The 21,660-nt window shown below is 39.3% G+C and overlaps 1 protein-coding gene across 2 annotated transcripts in view; it reads right to left on the reverse strand.

Moving 5' to 3' along the window:
• Nucleotides 1-21,660, reverse strand: part of CDK6 (cyclin dependent kinase 6) — a 131,461-nt gene that overhangs the window by 75,089 nt on the left and 34,712 nt on the right. The gene's annotated exons all lie outside the window — the stretch shown is intronic.

A 21,660-nucleotide genomic window follows, 5' to 3' on the forward strand; every position in this document is an offset into this window, starting at 1 on the left:
AAATTACCTTTAGATGAAAGTTTAGCACTAAAACAGTGTAATAATCATAATTCTGATTCTTATTTCTGTTTTGTTATAGTTCAAATACAATCTTCCGTGACATTTCCACAGCTGAAGAAACTATTTTATCTTATTCATGTTTTGACAATCTTAGTAATGTGAAAAGAATGAACCAGCAGACTCAAAACCAAATACTAGAAATCCCCTGCATTCCAAATTAGAAGGATACTGTCAACTTGAAAATTATATTTGCGGAACAGGCAGTTACAAGAAGATGCTGCAATAAGAAAGAAAACAAATGGAGAAAGAAGTTTATTTTCTGCATGCAATTGGCTTTAGCTCATGAAACTGCAGTTCTGTGTATGCTGGTGACATCGGCCTTTTCCATAAACCACGTAGCAGGGTGTCCTCCAATCCTGTTGTTAGCAACCAAAATCATCTTGGAGAAGGGCATGGCATGAAAAAGAAAAGGGAGGAAGGATAACTTGAGGTTGGTTGCTTTTGTTCATCTCTGTGGACTTGGGGATGTTGCAAGTAAACAGTCAAAGCACACTACTGAAAGGAATTATATCTGAACATGGGTATAAAAATAGCTCTAAACATTCGGCTTGATAATATTGGTTAAGTTGGATGCATTTTTAGGGTAGGCTTTGGAGATATTGTGAAGTAACTTAATACAAAATTATTCCTTTCTTGTAATGTTTCCTGAGCCTTTATATAGAAAATATTACATAATATATAGATATTAAGTTTGGAAGCTCTCACCTGACCTCTGATAAAACAAGGCAATTTCTGTATACAGCCAGCTCATAAAGCAATCAGCTTTTATTTAAAGATCCCAATTACGGAGATTTTACCAAGAAATTATGGATGCTCTGACAGTATTAAATTATTATCACCTCTGAAGGAAGGAGGTGAACTCCATTTCCTGCTAGCTGATGCCTTCTATTTCCTTTACTTCCCCAGAAAAATATTGGGAACTGATCATTTTGGCAACTGGTATAATACAGTTTGGACTTTAAAAGAAATACACAAACTATATTGAAACCTCCTGTATTTATACAGGTTTTTTTGCAGTTCAGAAATTTGTAAGAACTTGGGCTACAGCTCTGCAGGTTTCAGTCATCAGCAGAATTAATGTATGCAATATCTGGTCACTCTGTGCCATTTTTTTACCAAATCCTAAAAGTCTTTGGATCAGTCTTGAAGACATGAAGAACATGCCAACAACATTTAGGAATATGGTTATTTTAAATAAGAACTTAGTTGTTTCACTGAATTTAGGCCATTTTTTTTCTTTTTTATTCCATGTTGACACAGTATCAAATACAAAAATTATTTAAAGAACTGAAGTATTAGTCAGTAGACCCTGGCAAGTCCCTTTCTGGTGACATTTATGTATCCCATTCATTTGTAAACTCATTCAGGCAGTTACCAAACATATCAAGAATATTTTTTCCAACAACTGATGCTGGTTTTGTTTCAACTTTCTTTCTGAAGCTCAGCATAACAAAATTCTGCTCTGCTCATTTCAAGATTCAAGCAATGTCTTCAGGTTCTAAATTCAGAGTTTTCTTCCACCCACAGGTAAAAAAAGAAAATATTTGAAAATGGAAACTGGTATATCTCCCTCTCTACCCATAGGACTCAAAAAATGAATATCATTTACAGAAGTTCTCTTCACACACAAAAAATAAAACATGCTGCAGAAAAGTGAACTGGGAAAGTGTAAATTTAAAAGGTGTTAGAAAGAAGAAGAGCAACTGGAGGGAAAAAAGTGCCGTATCTCCTCTTCCAGGAAATTCAGGGTTAGTCCATATAAACTGTTTTCCAGTATTCAGGTTGGACTGTTGATTACACTCATTACTTTCTATGATCAGCATTAACAGATTTCAGTTCAAAATTATCTGGAAGAACAACCCAAAGTTTTGTGTCTGTAAAAAAGGGCACTTGGATGTAGAAAGACTGTTTGCTATTTGTGATTCCCTGTTTTTAAATGCTCAGCAAGTTAGAGCAGAAGCCAAAATCACAACATAGGCTTATTATTATGAACTTTAAATAAAGAATATCAAATGCAGCAGCTTAAAATTTTGTGATGCAGGCAAACCCAGTCAAAAACCATCAGGCCTTGTTTTTGGAAAATTATTTCATTCACCTGGTCAGCCACTTGTAAGAAACATAAGGCAGGGTCTGGGATCTGTGCTTTCTTTGACACTGTAACTAATATCAGAAGATACTAACCTTTGCTAGCAAATTGGATAAAGGCTGTAAACATGCACAAGCCAGATCACTACCTAATTAAATCAGGATAATTTCACTCATCTAACGGAAATGCATCCATTTTTATTAGTGACGAATACCCAGTATTATCTCAATTACCCAGTTCTAGAAATAACTGCAGGAGAGTCTTCATGTGCCTCAAGGATTAGTTTTTTCCATGTCTGTTTTTCCCTGAGAAATTTTCTGTAGTAGAAAGGCATACCACACTTTGGAATTACTGGGACAATCATATTTCAAAAGCTAATTGAAAAATGATCAATTCTATGCAGCAAACAAAAACCTTTGTGTCCTAAGAGATTGAAGGAACAAGCTCTAATGAGTCATGATCAAACCTCTACTGATGTTTATCAGTGCTCTTTGGATGTTGCATGTTTGCAAACAAAGGCGCAGAATGTGCCTGTTGTTTCAGATTAGAGATTTCTGCCATCACAAAACCTATGATAGTTAGCTGTTGCTCAGGTTGAAGATACATGCACATATTATCCCACTGCAATTACTTTCAGACAATCACAGGTTTACTTTTCTTTTTCTTTTTCAGGTTACATTTTCAATGCCATCTATGTGCAAATTTAAAATATTCACCTGTAACTCAACTGAAAACTGAAAATTGCAAACTATTTGGGGATGCAATGAACAAGTACAACTTCTTTAGAGGAAAAGATGTAGTTTTAAATTTTTTAAAGTCTCATTATGAAAACAGGAGTCAAATTTGTTATGAAAATGCTGCACCTCTGCTTGTTCCACCATATAAGGTATTGATGATGATTGCTCAGTCTGACATTTACTGAATTTATCAGCTCCGAATGTCAGGACCAAATTCTGATGAACTTTTCAAGCTACACCTTATTATGTCATGAATCTCAATAATACTCAGAAAAATATCCTGCCTACTCTTCCTGTGTCATCAGTGATATGATGGGGCTGGGCTTGGGCTAGGCTAAGCAGCTGCTTCTGCTGCCTCTGCCAAAGGCAGTACTCATGGCTCACGTTTCCTGACTGAGGCAGCAGGAACAGAAAGCCCTGATTTCCTCTACAGTTTTGTCTCCACCTTGTCCTAGCCCCTCTCTTGACTCTATGCTTCACTGCCCCCTCTTAAACCTCTTCAGTATCTGATCCGTAAATCCCTTCCAAGCTGTTGGCTTTCAAATACCACTCTGATCCTTTAAGAGTCACCCACCATCTTGACTCCCAGGAAAAATACCTGTCCATTATCCGCAGCAACTTTCCGCTTGTTTAAGACCTGTCAAGATTCTCTGGAGGACTCTCTGCCTGGCTAACTCAAAAGAGGATGGCATGGCTGTCAACCAAAACATTCAAGTATCTACTCAAAGACAAAAGAAACCATGGAGCTGGTCTCAGTGTCAGTGCCTAGGACCAGCAGCCAGGACTGCAGGGGCTCAGCCAGGGGACACCAGGGGCTGTGCCCTGCCACACACACTCAGCTCCAGCCGGCTCCGATGGACCCAGCCAGGACCGTGGTGCCTCCAAGAAGAAAGGTTCAAGGGCAGAAAAGGCTGTAGGGCAAGAGGAGAAGAGAAGAAAGGGAGTGAGAAACTGCACAGGAAACACCAAGGTGAGAGAGGAGGAAGAGAAGTGAAAGGAGAAAGAGAAAGCAGCCCAGGGTGGAGCAGTTATCCACATGGCAGACACTCCTGAGGGAACTGCAGCCTGTGGAGATGACCTAGGGCACAGCAGGCACAAAGCGTGAGGAGGAAGGAGCAGGACACAGGAGCTGCTGCTGTGCTGCTTGGGCTGGGAAGATTCAGAAGTGACATACAGCCTGGAAAAAGCATGAGGAGGTATTCCTTGAATACCTGTTCTTTTTTTGCTCACCGCTTGAACTAGCAAGTATCTATCTTGACTGGCATTAGACTAAGTTGATTTTCCCCAGGATAAATCTATTTTGCCCATGATGGTACTTGGTAAGCAATCCTTCTCTCTTATCCCAGTCCATGAGTTTTCGTGCTCCTTGTTCCTCTCTACTTTCTATAGCTGAGATGGAAGAAGTCAGTGAGTGCCTGGATGGGAGTCTGACTGCTGGCGTAGGCTAACCCCCCACCATGGTGAAGTATGGATGCTAGGTTTTGTCTTGGTAAAGGGGAAGAAAAGTGAGATGCAACCTGAAGGAAAACACCAAGAGTAATATATCTTCAGAGAATACATGCACCCTGAGGTAACATACACTTATGACTGTGTGCTTGCTCTGTGAAGCTCATGCTTTTCCTCTACTGGCGACAATGTGAAGAAAGAAAAACCTTTAAGAAGGTTGCCCGTCATTAGAGTGATAGGAGTTCCTAATACCAAAGAGAGCAATACAGTGGAAGCCACAAATATACTCAGTTGTGTCATCAAATAAAAATAACAGAGTGCAGAGCCTTGCAAACTACAATAGACCCTAAATTTGTACCAACACACAGGTTTTATACATTTTTGGGGTTTTTTTTTTTAACTTGCCTATTTTCCTCTTTCTACTCTATTTCTATGCTAATATTTTGTAAAGCACAACAATCTTCTGGCTCCTCCTAACACTTCTCCTACTCTTCTGTGGAGTATCTCATGCACCTTCACAAGTTGCATCCTTCACCCAAAGTTTCTGTCTATCTGCAACTCGTTTTTCTTTTTGCTGAGCAGAATGGAATGTCCCTATTTTACATGGCAGGTGTTGGAATACTCATCCTGAACATTTCCTGTAGGAGTGTTTGCGCAAAAGACAACCACAAGTGTAAACAAAGGGGATGAGTTTTAGACAGCAATGTGTGATGAATCAGTCAAGGTAGTTTCATTAAAAGGCTCACTGCCTCTCACTACAATAGGACCTTCTCAGAGCAGAAGGGGAGAAGATGAGGCTTCTCTCATATCCTACTTAGTTATACAGAATCCCCAATCACTGAATTGCTTCCAATTTAAAGGGAGATTTTACACATGCTGGAATGAAAGTTAAAAGAGCTGTCCCATTCTCTGAAGCCTATTTCTGCAGCAGAATAATTACAGCCCTTCTATGGTGATACTTTGTAACAAACAGTCAACATTAATTAATGCCAAAAAAACAATGGCATTCCTGAGGAATTACACAGTACAGATACATGAATAGCAAAGGACATGATTAATGTTGTTACACTGAATCCCAAAGGCATTAGCAATAATGCAGTGATTCCCTGTTAAATGCAGTGATTCTCTTTTTAAATTTTTGTCCTCACACTGGGCTGGGAACCCATCACATCAACCTATCTAGAATGCCATGACTGTGATGGTGGGGGCAGATGCAATTTGCCACTGTCTGTGGAGCTGCAGGAGACTCTTCTACATGCAGCTGGCTCAATGCAGTGGCCGGGGCTCAGTAAGAGGCAGACAGATCCCTGCCCTCGTGCCCTGCTCCTTTTCTCAGAGGAAAGCTATTCTGATCAGTTCCCTGCAGGGCATTCAGAAAGGGGATGAGGAGGCTGTCTTTTCCTTCTCCTAGCCACATCAGAGCTTCTCAGGACTCAACCATGAGCCAACCAAACATATATGGGATACAGAGCTCTTCATCTTCCTTACACTGGGTAACTACTTATCTCAGAGTAATCCTATTGCTTCCATAAAACTATTCACAGGGTAAGGGTCATTCCTCAGAAGAGAAGACTGCTGTGATACTCCTGTCAATTAACTAGGAAGTACCAAGAGAATGTGAACTTCACAGCATGTTCAATTTAAATGTGTTTACTGTTTTGATAAGAGAACAATAAATCCAAATGATCTATTCACTTAGCCCTATTAATCAACCTTACTATACAAGATAACATATTCATTTTCTGTTCATAGAGTAAAAAACTGTGCAGAGAAAGATACTCTAAATTTATTTAGTGTATTATTAATGTCTGATAAGCACATGCAAGGAATTGGTCTAAAAACTGGTTGTGTTTTCTATGCTGATACCCTAAAGGTAAATAATTTGTTGAAAAATAATTAAGTTACACATATTTTAAAATACTTGTGTAATTATCTTTGAATTGTAAAACTATTTTAATCATATAAAAGGTACTTTAATCCACTTGAGAGTAGATTAAAAGATATGTTAAAATATATTCCGATTATCAGCCCCTAATCTATTTTAAACTGCTTTTGTAAGAAAGCAAGCACAGCTTATAAAGGGATTTTGGATTATCCAGTTGTTAGGATGAAGAACCCTACAGACATGCACACTCACAAAAGTATGCATGTATGTATACACACATTATCATGTTCTGAATAATCCCATTGAAGACAATGCTATCTATAGTAGTCCACTGCAATAAACACTGAAATGAATGTAGTTGTATTGTTTGGTTTTGTGTTTTGTTGGTTTTCCATGCTTGGTTTTTTAATGGCTAGAATTATTTGTGCAGCAATTCAAAAGATAAAATACCTGAAGGAGTGGAGTCTATAGAAGACTGCTTTTGTTGCTATTGGAAGCAGCAACGCAATCAAGATTAGAAAGTCCTAAATAAATCACTTTGAAATACAATAATTGATCAGGTAGTTCAGAGCCAGCCTGGTAAAAATAGCAAATGTCACTATTATGCATAGACCTGCCTGTATATTATGATCATTATCTGTCAGTCCCAATCAAAAGTACTGCAACTGTGCACAAGATTCAGGAAAAATACAAAATTTTAACTGAATTACAAAGGTCCACAGTAGTACTTGAAAAGCTTTGAGGCTCACTGACACTATTGCATTGCTGTCAGCTTATGACTGAATTCCATGAATGTATATCATAGCTTTCAGTGTACTGTTTTCCCTTGTTGTGCACCTATACATAGACTGAACTCAACCCACAGCCACCACAGCACGCTTAACAAGTTCCTAGTCTCTTTGCTTAAACTTGCCAACTGTTCCTCTTGAGGTAGAAAAGAACTGCCACTGGAGAAACTGACCAAACATATTTTGGAGTGCTCCAAACACTCCTCAAACACCAGAGCTCAGCAGCAGCAGCAAAGGCAACATAAGTAGGACTGGACTATAACAATTGATGCACCTGACTGTGTTGAAGGAACTGCTCTGAGTAACCTTCTGTTTACTCTCCTTAATTCAGGCACCTGGATTCATATTTTATGGTTGGTAAAAGTTTCAATCTAAGCAGATGTGTTTTACCAGAACCCTAATGCTGATAAGATTCCCATGCTGATCTCAGTAGCTGTGATTCAAAGACCAAATTCAGTATATAACATGTCTACCTAACATCTCTGGGGGATGTATGTACATACACATGCTTGGGTACACACACGGATGCATTTTATTTAAGTTGATGTAAGTCCTTCCACATCAATTTCTAACTTTATAGTTCAACACCTGTCAAGTCAGTTTGCAATCTAGATCCTTCAAGTTATACTTTTTCATCTGCTATTTTTCATATTTGATGAGAAGAACATGCATGACTGAAAAGAAACCTACATAATTATTGTTCTACTTACGTTCAGTCATTCAGTGTACCAAAAATTCCTGTCAAAGTGGAATTACCAGACACGCAAATGAAATACACAGCATTTCCCATGTGGCTACTGGTATTTGTAAGATAAAATACATGAGAATTGAACAGAGGGGAAGTTTGTTTTAACATTCTGACAGAAACTGGCACTATTAGCAAGACTTGTCCCGTATAGGAAAATTTTACAGCAGGTAAATGTAACTTTGTGATTAACAGTCTTTTTCAGTGCTCAAACTTTTCAACTCTGTGCCCTGCAGAAAAAACACAAGGCACAGCTTTTAACAGATTTTATGGATCTGAGCCTAGATAAGCAAAACCCTCATGTTTCTTTCTTGTATCTCTGGATGATGATATCACAGTTTCAGACATCCCCAAATACCTTCTGGGAAACTTCCTTTCTTTTATTACAAGCTTTTTATAACTGTACTGGAAACAGCAGTTTCTCACAGAGCTTCCTGGTTTGACAAGTTGTTACTACTCTGTTCTTTTATTTCTCATACAATCTGAAAGAGATGAGAATAAAAATGTATCATGAAATCCTCAAATTCTTTACTGCCTCACCCAGTTGGTAAAGTTCCATACAAATGTCTTGAAACAGCACCTGTGATTTGTATGCATCGGCTGTGAAGATCTTCTAGCACCAGCACAAATCTGGTATATAAGCATCACAGCAGGTCACACTGCAGTTTGAATTCTGGAGCACACTTTCCATATAATTACAGTTTCCTTCATTATGTTTCTCAACAGGGTAAGTCACATTTTTCCTTCAGCTGATGCTGTGAGCCTCTTTCTTCTGAGACAAAATCCAGACTTTAGCTTGACTAAATCAATCTGCTCTGGAGCATTGTGTTCTGGAGCACTGTGATAGCACCCCTATCTCTATCACCTTAGTACTTTCAGTTTTTAAAAACAGATTTGAAATTGCTCCTAATCGTACATATTTCCTTTTCTCATTGCGGACTATCATTGCCCCTTCCTCTTCAGAGTCTTTGTTTCTGCATTACTACCCATATGAATTCTGGGACATCACCACTTGCAATCCTTGAGGAAGCTCTCCTGATGTAATCAGAGAAATCAGTCCACTCCAACCATCCACAAAGCTGGACATGACTCCCTTGAACTACTTCAGTATGCTTTGGGGAGGAGCGCACAGAAATCATTGCCACACTCCCTGCCACAACCGACAAACTACAGTAAATTATCAATCACTGATGAGCTGATATCCTCCTGTGCCTCTCACACCAGTCCTCACGAGGAAAGGTATCAACAAACAAACCCTCTTCTCTAAGAAGAATGCTGCTCCAGCAGCACTACAGCTCTTCACCAGCACTCTCCTGATGCCACTGGCCATAACAGCTCCTCCTAATTTCCCCAAACTCCAGGAACAACACTCCTTGCTAACAGGAAGGACACGTTGCTGTGGGGCCCAGATCTCGGCTTCTCCTTCCCTGCAGCTTCTGTGGACAGCAGCTAATTGTATCCACTTGTTTAACCTCGGGGATAACGTCTGGAGGGGACCAAGTGCCACAAGCGTACTTTTATTTTTAACGGTCATTTCCTCTCGGGTGTAACTTGCATGACAGCATGTGACAAGCAGAAATTAATGGGGACACTGCTGTGCCAATACCTCTTGAATTGCTTTGACACTGGCTGCAGGCTGCCTGCTTGGCCACCCAGCCAAGACCTCACATGAAATGTGGCAAGGGGCCCACAGCTCTATTCACTAACAAGCCAGCTGGTCAGTGATTAGAAAGCTGAAACAACGCTGTGCACATACATCAAGAATGCTTTACAAGCGGCTTCGGACTTAGGTGGTGAAACATCTTAGAGGAGTAGATCTGTAAATTTATCTTAGGGACTGTTAACTTAAGCTAACATTAGAAATAATGCAGAAGACCCTGGAAGATGATGGTCTTTGTTGTTGTCTAAGTGCAAGAAGGACTAACCTCAGAACAAAGACTAACATCTTGATGTGCTCAAAATCATGTGCAAACAGCTCAGACCACATGGATTCTGGTCCAAAGGAGCACTCAAATCATGTAAATATACAGAGATTTATGACAGACTACTCTTCCTAATGGTCTATCAACACCTTGGCAACATTACTGACATTTCTAAAGAAAGTCTCATTGAATCTGTCTGCAGTGTTTATACTGACTTGTTTATACGCTGACACAAAACAACAAGGGATGAGCCTTTAGAAGCATTCCAAGGGATTTGGACGATCAGATCTCATACATCCAAGGCACCTTTGTACCTTTTTTGAAAACTGTCAGATCCTTGGTTAGACACAAAAGGCTCAAGATTGTTCCTTTAACTTCTCTCTTCAGCTGCCTTTTTAAATAGTAGCCACTGAAAGGGCATAGGCTCTTGCCGAAACATCTGATGGCAACAAGAAAACAAGTTACACTTTTTTTTAAAAACTGAGAAAAGAGCAGTCAATCTCTCTTCCTAGAGATTGGGAACACAACTGTAATTTAAAATCAGTAAGACTTAGACACTTAACTCCTATGGCTCCTTCACAGTTATAAACTCATTCAAGCAATTTTTGTTTGTTTAAACTTATTATGACATAGTCCTGGTGTGGAGATTTCCTGATACATAAGGAAATATATCTGTGGCTTATAGACATACATCAGGCTCAAGGCACTGTAAAAGGAGGTGGCTGGACAGCAGAGTCACTTTCTTGGATTAGAAATTAAGGTTACTGAAGAGTTTGGACCTAACTTTGAGAGCTTCCATCGTAGAAACTTGGAGGAATTCAGCACAGTCACGAATGGCACTTGCACGCTGAAGAAAAAGATGGCTTTGTATTAGGCACAATGAAGTCCAGTGAAGTTACTGGGACTCTACCCATCAATTTTCAAAGACCTAAGCTGGTCCCACTGCTTTTTATTATTCCCGTTTTCCTCCCACAGTCGCTGGAACCAAGAGCACCTTCAGAGAGATGTAACCAACCTTCAATGAGACAAAAATGTCAGCGTGACACCAGGCATCAAAACACCACTATTCTCCAAAGTTAGATGCTCCATTAATACATAGTTAACAGCTCTTATTAAAGAGGCAGACACAGAGGACACTAAGAAGACAATCCTTTCCTAATCTCTCCAGGGAACGTATAATAAATAAAGCTCAACTGTGTACTTTTTAAAAGCTGCTTCAATTTTGTATTTTTCTGCTCATAGTGTACTTGGCACAGCAGAAGAATCATGATGCTCCTGCTGTAGAAGTGCTGTAAAATGGCTCAACACTAGTCTAGTCACCAGACTACATATAACTTTGCTGCCTCTCTTGCTCTGTACTATAAATTCAGGAATAATGGTTAACTAATTCATGAGTGTTGCAAAGATTAACTAGTTAATGTTTGTTAAATACTCCAAAGAACCGGATTTTGCTTTCAGTTATAAAGGCTCAACAAGCTTGAAGAAAATCAAAGATATATAGAAGAGGGAAGATTTGCTTTTTATACAATTCAAAGGAAAAAATAGGCTTCAAAGAAAAACCTGAGAAGGGTCAGTGGCCTACTGGAATCAGCTTGCCCAGAATCTCCCATCTAAGAACTTTACATATAGATTTGCAATACTGTTAGAGGATTGTCTGAGCTCTCAAAATAGTCTTCAGGATGACCATCTCACTGATGCCTTCCTACACCTAAATTAAAAGTAGTAAACAAGATAATAGCTTCTTGGAAGCACTGAGCAGATCAAGTTGCTCTCCGTGTTTACAGAAGCAATTAATTTGCAATTCTATTATCTTGAATTAAAAGAACAATGGCTCCTGAACCAACAGCTTTAGAAAGGGAACAGGCAAGCCCCTCATCCTACAGACTAGGCAAAGAGAAGACATTTTGCAAGAGGAATAGAGCATATACATGAAGACTTTTGTTTTCACTGAAAGAATGGGAAGTTTGCTGTTAGCACCAGACATGGGGAATGGCTACCCATTCCATTGCACTTGCATGGTCTGTCACTTTCTCCTTTCTTTTCTTATTTCTCACCTTTTCCTTTATGTCTCTCTTCCTCCCTCCATGAGTCCTATTACAGCGACTGTTGCCCTTTCTTCCCCATTCCCATTTCTGACCCTTCTTGCCATGCCTGCTCCACCCTGTTCCACTTCACACTCACTCCCAGGGCCTTGGCCCTGCTCCATCTCTTTGGGTGGCTGCCTCCACAGCCCAGGTGACAACCAGGCAAAGCAGGTCACTGAAGATGCCAGCTCCCAGCATTCCTCAGCAGCCCCTCTCTGGATTTCAGACAGGACAAACTGCAGCAGGCAGTGACCTGACTGTGATCTCTGCTGTGGCTGCAGCGGTGGGAGATGGTCCCACACATCTGCTGAGTCCCTCCAAAGTGACATGTGCCACAGCCCCTGCACTTCTGAGCAAAATGACACTGATTTACATTAGTACACATTTGTGTAAACCTTGCCTTGTTTTCTTTTGAACACTTGACTAATTCTAAAAAAAAGTACATATCTTCAACTTACAGTGACACAATGAGCCATGAGCCTACTTATTTCCTAATGTTATCACAGCAGACAAGAACCAGCTCTACCTTGGGGTGAGAGTTGACAGTCTTTCTTGGGTGAGGAGAAGATGGCCTTTGATGTTTCACTGGCAGAGGGTATTTCCTCCTTTCACCTCCCCAAATATTAAACAAAACAAACTCTATAACATTTTAAATAAAAAGACGCTGCTATGTTAGAAGTTAGTGTGCAAAAAGAACCAATCAATGGAACAAACTCCTTCCATGAAATATGTCTTTTGAAAAGGAAGAGTCATAAATGATGCACATGAAAAATGCAACTTGTGACAAACACAACATTGCTTCTCAAAAGGGTAACCTGTGACAAGCAGAAAAGTATGCTATGAATTATGAAACCTGGAAAATAAAACTACATGTATTTCTGTGTGTCTTTACTGTAACTATTCATGGAGAACCTCTGAGAAAAAAAGTAGCAATAATCCAGACAACCTGGACCGCATATGTCTTTACTTTGTGAAACAGGTCCCAGAAACCTAAGTCTTTTGTTTTCCTTACCAACAACAACAAAGTAATTACAAATCATACAATCCAATATCAAATTCTATGTTACTCCAAAACTACAGTCAATTAAGTAGAAACAAACTGTATCATCAGAAGGACAAATGAGAGAGGCTAGGGATCACTATCAAAGCACTTCTGTTTTCCTTTGTTTATTAAATAGCAACTGTATTATTTACTGCAGCTTTGCAAGCTAGTGAGCAGCTGGGTGTGACACATTTCCATGCTCTGTAACCTCTCCTTATGCTTCGTTAGATTCCTTATCAGGACCAGAAGAAAAGAAATCTCTCTGTTATGCTTTTCCTGTGGCAAAGGAAAAGACAAGATGATGACTTTCCAGCTCATTTCACTTGTACAACGTTCTCATCAATCACCATGGGGTAGGTCTTTGTTATTTTCACTGAAGGACTGTTCTTAGTTTTCTGTCACAATAAAGCATGACTTCACTAATTAGCAAATCAAGGTTACCTCTACCACATTTGCAAAAGAACAAAATACAAACATAAGGCTAAAACTACATCTGAAATGTTTTCCAAGGCCCCAGCTTCATAGAGATAAACCTAAGTCAAGCTAGGTGTAAATTCCTTTCATAGAAACAGAAGTTAAGGGCTGAAAAACACTCAGAGTAGACGTAAGGAAGCTAAACTAACCATTTAATCAAGAACCAGAAGTTTTCTGCTTGTTTTGTGACTTTCTGCTCCAGAAACCAAGCAAAGAAACTGTGGTTTATTTTCATATTAAACCCTCTGTGAAGCATGCATCTCTCTTCAGTTTTGGTTCACTATAGCCCACGCAACTTGGCCTCTATTCTCCTTTTCCTATGTCTTCAGTAAGTGTTTTAGACATCAGCAGGAATTATGTGTGCAAACAAAAAGCAAGAAAAAGTGATATGTTCTAAGCAAGGCAAAAACGTAATACAAAAGGCTCTGTAACATGGTCTCTTCTCTAACTTAATGCTTTTATATATATTTTCCCTTTCAGTCTGTGTGGTTTCTCACTGAATGACAGCTGTACACAACATACTATTGTAATAACAAGCATATGGCTCAGAGATCACTGTTGACATTTTCAGAATTCAATTCAGACATTTTTATTTAAATGCATGAAAAACATCTCTATACTCTTTCATTAACTGCATTTTACATTTGTAATGTTCTACGTATTCTTTTGGAACCATTTCCATTAAAATGCCAACTCTGTGTTTGGATAGTATGTACTTCCCTTGTAACACTAAGGGAGGAGTATGTTACTGTCAAAATTTCTCTCTAAAAAGTCCTTGCTAAAATATTTACCCTGCTAGTCAGAACAGGAATATCTGAAGTTAATTCCAAATGAAAGAATATTTTAGAATGAATCATAAACTAGATGTTAAAAAAGGTAACATGCTGCCATTCCAATGCCCCTTCCCTGATGTAAAACTAAATGAAAAACAACCCTGCATTTCCATCCACAGAATACTGTAACATTCTGGAGTGTTCTGAAGTTTCCTAATTGTAGTTATGCAACAGAACTATCACAGGCTAAAACAAAGGACAAAAATTCAGCAGCTTAGTTTATTGGCTTTGAAATTAAGCACTCTTAAGAGATGGTTAACATGTCCTCTTGATTATTTTTGGTATTTTAAAGTTACAGTGCAATGCTTCCCACTCTATAGACAAAAGAAGTGGAACATTTTAGAATACTTATAATTTTTATGGCATTGTTTGTGAAGTCACATATTTAGCAACAGTGAAAACTGTTGAGCACTAATTTCATTTACAATTAAGTCACTAATTTCAAAGGGCCCTTCAAGGTATAAGACACTGCTCAACATTAATAAAGACAGAATGCAATGGCATTTGTTGAATTGGTCACAATGGTAAAATACAGCGTCCTCTTGGAAATGGGTATTCTCAAGGGTCATTATTTTCAAAGAAGGCAAATAGGATATTCTGTGGCCACAACAGCTATGATATTAATGAAAACCAGATACAAACAAAACAATCCACCAAACCTTGTGATCCTTGGAGCCCTTTGCCATTACTGAGTCAATTTACCATGCTGACCAGCCATGACACATTTTTGTGAATAGTCAGGAGTCTGATTCCAAATGCACAGACACTGCATACACGTAAGTTTTGAGGGAAGACTACTTCTTCACTCTGACAAAGCATTTAAACACAAGCAAAACACATGTTTTATGACTAATCTGAGACTAAGGAAACAATGGTTTCAATTCTTCTTTGTTCTAACCTTTGAATTCATCAGGTCAATAGCACAGGATAACAACTGATTCTCCTCTGTTATCTCCTCTAATTCAGTCTTTCAGCCTCATTTTTAAGACTGGAACAATCTGTTGACATAAAATTAAACAGAAGTTTAAGAGCTTTGCTGAGGCAGAGCCTCTGCTCCCTTTGGGATTGAAGTTGAACCAGAAAGTGCAAGTACATATTCCAGCATGAGTTTAAATGTTTCAGGTGTACAGACATAAGTGTTGGTAGTGTACAGCTATAACAGTAAAGGAGAAGCTTAAAAACCCCTAAAATAGTGATGTTTGTAAGTCTTTGGATAAGGTTCCCAATCCCAAAATGAAGGACATATTTGATCCAGGAGCTTGAACCTTTGTAATTTGCTCTTTCCTAGTGGCAAACTATTTAGGCTTAGCAGTAAAAGAAATGAAGGCTGCTTGCCCACTGCTGCTAACAGCATTGCCCCACACCCACTCCCAGCAGAACCCTGAGAATCCCAGTTACACCCCAGAAGGATTTGAACTGTGAAGGATTGGTGCTCTGGAGTACCAACACTGGCAAATGCCACCATATTGCATCTGATTTATCAAAACTAAAAATAATCATTTAAATTTTTAAATATTTTCCATTGCTGTTGCACTAAGAACAAACAACAAGCAGTATTTCTGTTATTTCATTCGCATTTCCATTCTGAATTTTCTGTCTTCTGGCAGCTGCATGTGAATTTACTAATGACGTGTGTCTTCTGTTAGAACTTCTTAAAAGGGATATTCTCAAAATGGAAGGAAGCTCATTTTATTTCACTTTGAAACCTGAGAAACCTGTAACATCAACCATACGTTGATTACAGAGCATTGATATATAAAGGAAGCAGTTGTGTAAATGTGTGAAGTGACTGTGGTGGGGAAACAGCAATGCAGTGGTGAAGTTCACACAAATAATGCTGTTGTAGGATCTCACTACCATGACTCATGTTTAACAGGGTACTGTGTAAAGACCAGTCAAAAATGAGGACCTATTATGGTGGGAACCAAAGTCAAGAGTTTTCACACAGCCTCCTCCATTAAAAGCCCACAGACAAAACTGACAAGACAGACCCCAGGTGGAGAAATTTTGAGACAGTTCCATGATGTTACACTTCTATGGGAGTAGAGTCAGGAGGACACAGGAAAAACAGAAAGAAAAGTGATGGAGAGAAAAGTTCTGGAGGAAGGGAAAGAACAGAAGACTGTGTAAATAGGAAGTGAAAGTGAAGTGAAAAAGTCAAGGAGAAAGAGAAGGATGGAAAAGGGATCAAAAAATAGGAATTGCACAGGCAGAGAACATGGAGTTGAAATCACTGAAAGCAGCCCTGGGTGTCAAGAGGTTTTGGCCTTGGTTGCTCTAGCAGCTGAGTGTAGCTGGCTGATGCCCCAGGCTGGCGCTTCTCTGCAGTTTCATGCCTGATGGCCTGAGGACAGGAAGCAGGGAGGAACCGTGTCTGCTCTGGCATCCACAGGGGTGGGTGGGACAGGGGCTCTCCATGTGTCTCTCATCTGACACACTGAATAGGAGGAACAGGCACAGCTTCAGCTGGGTCTCGTTTTATTCCCTCCCTGAGAGTGTAACAGCTCAGCTGTCTTGGGTGATGAGCTACTGGATGGACCCTGGGGATCAGCACATCTACATCTGTAAATACACACACACACACACACACACACACACATACATATATACATACACACACACATACATACATACACACACACACACACACACATATGTATATGCACATGAATACACACACACACACACACACACACATACATATATACATACACACACACATACATACATACATACACACACACACACACATATGTATATGCACATGAATACACACACACACACACACACACACACACACACACACACACACACACGTGTGTATGTGTGTGTACATGTATGTGTGGTGTGCTTTCACGTGCACACACATGAAGGCAATGCAGACCAGACCACTCTCCAGGCACAGCAGAACTGGTGCTACCCCTCATGGATCTGTGTACTCTTTAAGCATCTGCGTTGCCAGTTCTCGCCTTTTCTGGGCCACACCTATTTTGAGAAAATGAACTCTGGAGACAGTAGAGTGATGATCATAGTTTCCCTTTCACAAATAGCAATATTTTTTCCTGCAAATATGTTAGAGGACTTTTGCAAAATCCACTTATATATGCATGTGCATGTATATATGTTTATGTGCCTATGTATTCATAAATAACAGAAAATTCTTGAAGCTGACTTTATGTTCTACATATGAAAACATGTAATACAAAAAAATTCCATCTCTGCCCATTTGTATGGAACTTTGTTTTCTGGCATAAGCTAAATACATCTGCTGTGGAGGAAAAGAAACAAACAAAACATATCTTGATTAAATCAGTATGCCACTAAAGTAACACGCTTCAAATTAATTTTTACTGTGGGATACAATAACCTGCCTATTCACTGGCATAAAACCAGTGCATACGGCTAGTCCAAAAGTATTAAATTTCTCTTGGGGTGGAATAGAGAAAACAGTTTTATGGGAAAATATCTTACTTGATTATTATATTGTCTTTTATTAGCTATGAGTTGTCTATGGCCAACTTTTGAATTTTAGTTTTACACTATGGCTCTAAAATTGCTGTGAGTAAATATAGACACTTTGTAAATATTCTAGTTTAGAGAATCTGAGCTGCATTAACTTGGGTTGACTGAGATGGTGAATGTATTCTGCTACAATGCTTCTTTGTCCCAGATCAGCTGAGTTCAACCCTTAGAATCCTGAGTTTAGTAAAAAAAAATTATGTTGCCCAGTTTTCCCAAGGATCTACCTTTGTCACAATTTGTGCTATTGGGATAAAGTACAATTTTGTTTTGGGATAAAGTACAATTTTGGGGTTACTGCACAGGGGACTGATTTCCTTCCTAGTGCAGAAACTACTATCAAGAAAGAGATTCTTATCTGCCCTGACAAAAATCAAGAATGGCCCTTTGAATTTCTTCTCTTTATCTCACATCTGCTGCAGTCCAACCTTCAAATTACTTGTCAAAAACAGCATATGGCTTGTAAGGAAATTTTGAACATGGGTAAATCCAAACACTTCAGTGTATTTTTCTGCCACTGCTTTATGTACACCATCAGCTTCAAGCTTTCTCTTAATTACTTTAAATGCGGCATGTCGTGTTTGATGAAGAGAAGGACTCTGGAAACACAAGTGACACTTGTGCTGATCACTGAGGCAGGATGTGCTTGCAGAGCAAGACGTGCCTGAGCACCACCACCGTGAGACAAAAGAAGGCATCTCAGAAATAGTCCCCACCTGGAGGAACTGTCACTGGCTGGATGCAGGACAGTGTGGCGCTGTCTCTGAGACGCTGCCTGGCAGCTCAGCCCCACTCCTGTACCTGACTGACAATTATTCCCACCATACGCTCCCTTTCCTTCAGTGTCACCAAAGCATTTCACATAGCAATTGGTACTGTACTCATGCTCCAGCAGCAAAAACCCAGTGTCATTAATAGTCTGAGAGTGTCTCAAGGGAATGCAGAGCAGTAGGATCCATAAACTTTTTTATGCATCACACCCATGTCCAGCTCTCCTGAACTAACAGAAATGAAATGAACTGATGGCGACATTTCACTTCCAGTGTTTCTAATACTGCAATTTTGCAATGACTTGATCATAAATCCCTTCTACTAAGGCTCAATCACCTTCCCTGCCCACAATTCAGAATCTCTTCAGTTTCTTAATTTCCTCTGACTTCTGAATAAAGATGATTTCTGGCCCTCCATCTACTGAAAACAATAGCTTCCTTCTGACTTCAAAAAGGATGTGTCCCTTAGGGCCCTACTGGACTGCACTGCTGCCTTGAGAGTAGAGACCACAAAAGAAAAGTAGGTTGAGATGTCTATTTACAGAACCCTTGATAGACATCATTTCACAGTGACATTTCTAATTTAGTGTCATTGTTTTGAAAGACTAAAATTTTTATTTCAGGCAGGTTGCTTTCACGCATTATGCTCCAGTGTTGCTTGACGGCTTTCCAAACTGGAACAACTGAAAAAACGTGAAGCGCTCCAATGATTTTAAATCACTCTAGTCAGGACAGAGTGATTTAAAATTATTGGAGTGCCTCACATTTTTATGAGCTCTCAGTTTGCAAGCAATGGACGTCCTAGCAGTCCTAGGCTACAGCACTGCAAAAAACAACTATACATTATCATCAGATTGAAAAGGTTTGCATTAGAATTTGGAAATGGTAGGAATTCAAAGATATTTAACACCACCATAATTAAAATCAGTGGCTGTACATGAACAATAAAAAGGCCCAAGCTAAAGAAGTAACTGCGAGGATACCAGACTATATTGAGTGACATCCTGTGAGCTGCAGTCTCTTTATTCACAGAATCATGACTCCTCCTAACACCTTGGTCAGCTTCTACATTGCTACCTGCTACCAGCCAGAGATGTGGGTGTGCCTCTACATGCAGCACAGATGGGAAAGAAAATGCACCACTTACAACACAGGGAACAGCCACTCTGGAGAGTGGATATTCTCGAGAATATCCATTTTTTAATGTTTAGCTCCTTCAGAGCTTGTGCAGGACACCTACTCTCTCTTGCTACCCTTTCATACAGAAGGCAGAGAAAGAAAAAAGAAGATTTATCTCACATGATATATCAGTTCAGCCCTTTTGTTTTTTATTTATTTGTACTGGCAACTCTAATTTATAATACAGATTCAGAACAAAATCTGTTGCAAAATAATCCACAAAAATGAAACCCTTAGCAGCTGTAAATGGGCACCATTTCACTGAAGCGAATGGATTTACACTTTTTAGTATCAGCTGGGGATCTGATCCATTATTTGTACACTCCAAATTCCTCACTAAGTTTTGCTTCTTTCTTTACCATAAAAGTACTGACAGGAAAATGATAATAACAGCTCTTCTGTTAGTATCTTTCTTAATAATTCAAGCAGGTTCTTTTTTTTAGTGACTTAACTTTGATGTTAAATGCAGCCGCCCTCTGAAGACTCAGTACTGGTGAATCTGTTTTCCTGGAATATCTTGCTTTATTTTCAGAACTGCATGATTGTGTGACATCTGCTTCACATCTCATACGTGACCAACTGAGTAGGTACAAACCATGGCATATGGGTGAGTTACCTCACAACAGTGAACACTGCTCTGCTTTCTGAGAAACAGCTTCTTCATATTAATTTTCTAGGAGTCTTGCAAAGATGTCACCAGTCTGCCTGGTTTAACAGCATGTTATATAAGCTAAGAGGGATGCAACAATAACATGTATGCCATGACTGAGGCAAATATTTTAAAGATCAATTTATGGGCTACTATCTGATAAGCTCACAAAAGAGAATTAGGTTCACTGCCATACTTTCTAAATTTCAGGCATCTAAATACCAGAATCTGTATACCTGAATCAGATGGGTATATGAGCTTTCTATGCAAAGAAGTAAATATCCAAAAAATATTCACGGAAGCCATTCACTTGGGTAAGGAACCAGGACACACCAGAGAAAAGCATATACAGTGAACCCTGCTCACTCTGTGATTTGGCTGCCCCGTTCAAGGTTGGAGGGAATACCATGAAGATTCACAAATCACAGGCCTGAGTAGAAAAACATTCCCAGCTTTTGCGACATTCTGTGATAGATAACATATGCACCTGCTGTACTGGAAACCTTTGTTTTGTTCCCTCTGGTGCTGACTGTCAGACTGAAACATGCACAGCCCACTTAGCATGTGCAGCCTAAATTCTACACTTCTGTAAGAAAACTATTGCAAGAAGCCACAAGTCTGCTTATAATGACATTACCTCACAAAATTAACTTTATTCGTTACTAAAATTAAAAAACCCCAGTAAAAGTTTGTTGTCCCCTCCGACTTTTAGAGACTCTGGTCTAACAGTACAAGATGACTGGAAAGAACTCCAAAGAACTATTCTGCAACTGCTTAATGTACAGCTTTATATACAAAGCCATTACATGCATAGATTAATTTAAAGCTAAGTATTATTAAATAAATTGCAGTATTAAATCAATAAACACCATCTTGGTTGCATATGCATGATTTCTACATGAAAAATGTAGTTAGTGTTATAAAAAACCATATCCATATCAAAATTAATTAGGATCAAAAAAAAACATGCCAGCACAAGCACCAGAATGAAATCTGACCACGCATTTAAACATGCTTCAGTCCCAAAGGCTAAGACATCAAAATGCTTTAGTGGTCTGTTAACTATTTAAAAGAAAACCATGGTTCTGTGGCATATGTGTCATTCCCACTTCCACTACCCTTATGTCAGCTAACAAAAGTTCCTAATGAGCCAAGGCTCTTGGAGGCTCAACTGCTGAGACCATTAATATTACCCAAGACTTGTGCATGACTAACAGCTGTGTCCAAAGGAAGCTGAACTCATACCCTGCATTTCCACATAAACTGTCCTAAAGAGTATCCCAGGAAGAAAAGAAGGGAGGAGACGATGGGTAGAGAGGAAAGAAGGAAGACGTTGTCATTGCTGATTCTGATTCATGCCATATGGAACATATATTAATCAGGTCTGACACAGGAAGCCAGCAAGTGTGAGCGTGACTACAATCCAGCAGTTACAAAGGCT

The sequence above is a fragment of the Ammospiza nelsoni genome, chromosome 1 (assembly GCF_027579445.1).
Source record: "Ammospiza nelsoni isolate bAmmNel1 chromosome 1, bAmmNel1.pri, whole genome shotgun sequence".
Lineage (NCBI taxonomy): Eukaryota > Metazoa > Chordata > Aves > Passeriformes > Passerellidae > Ammospiza > Ammospiza nelsoni.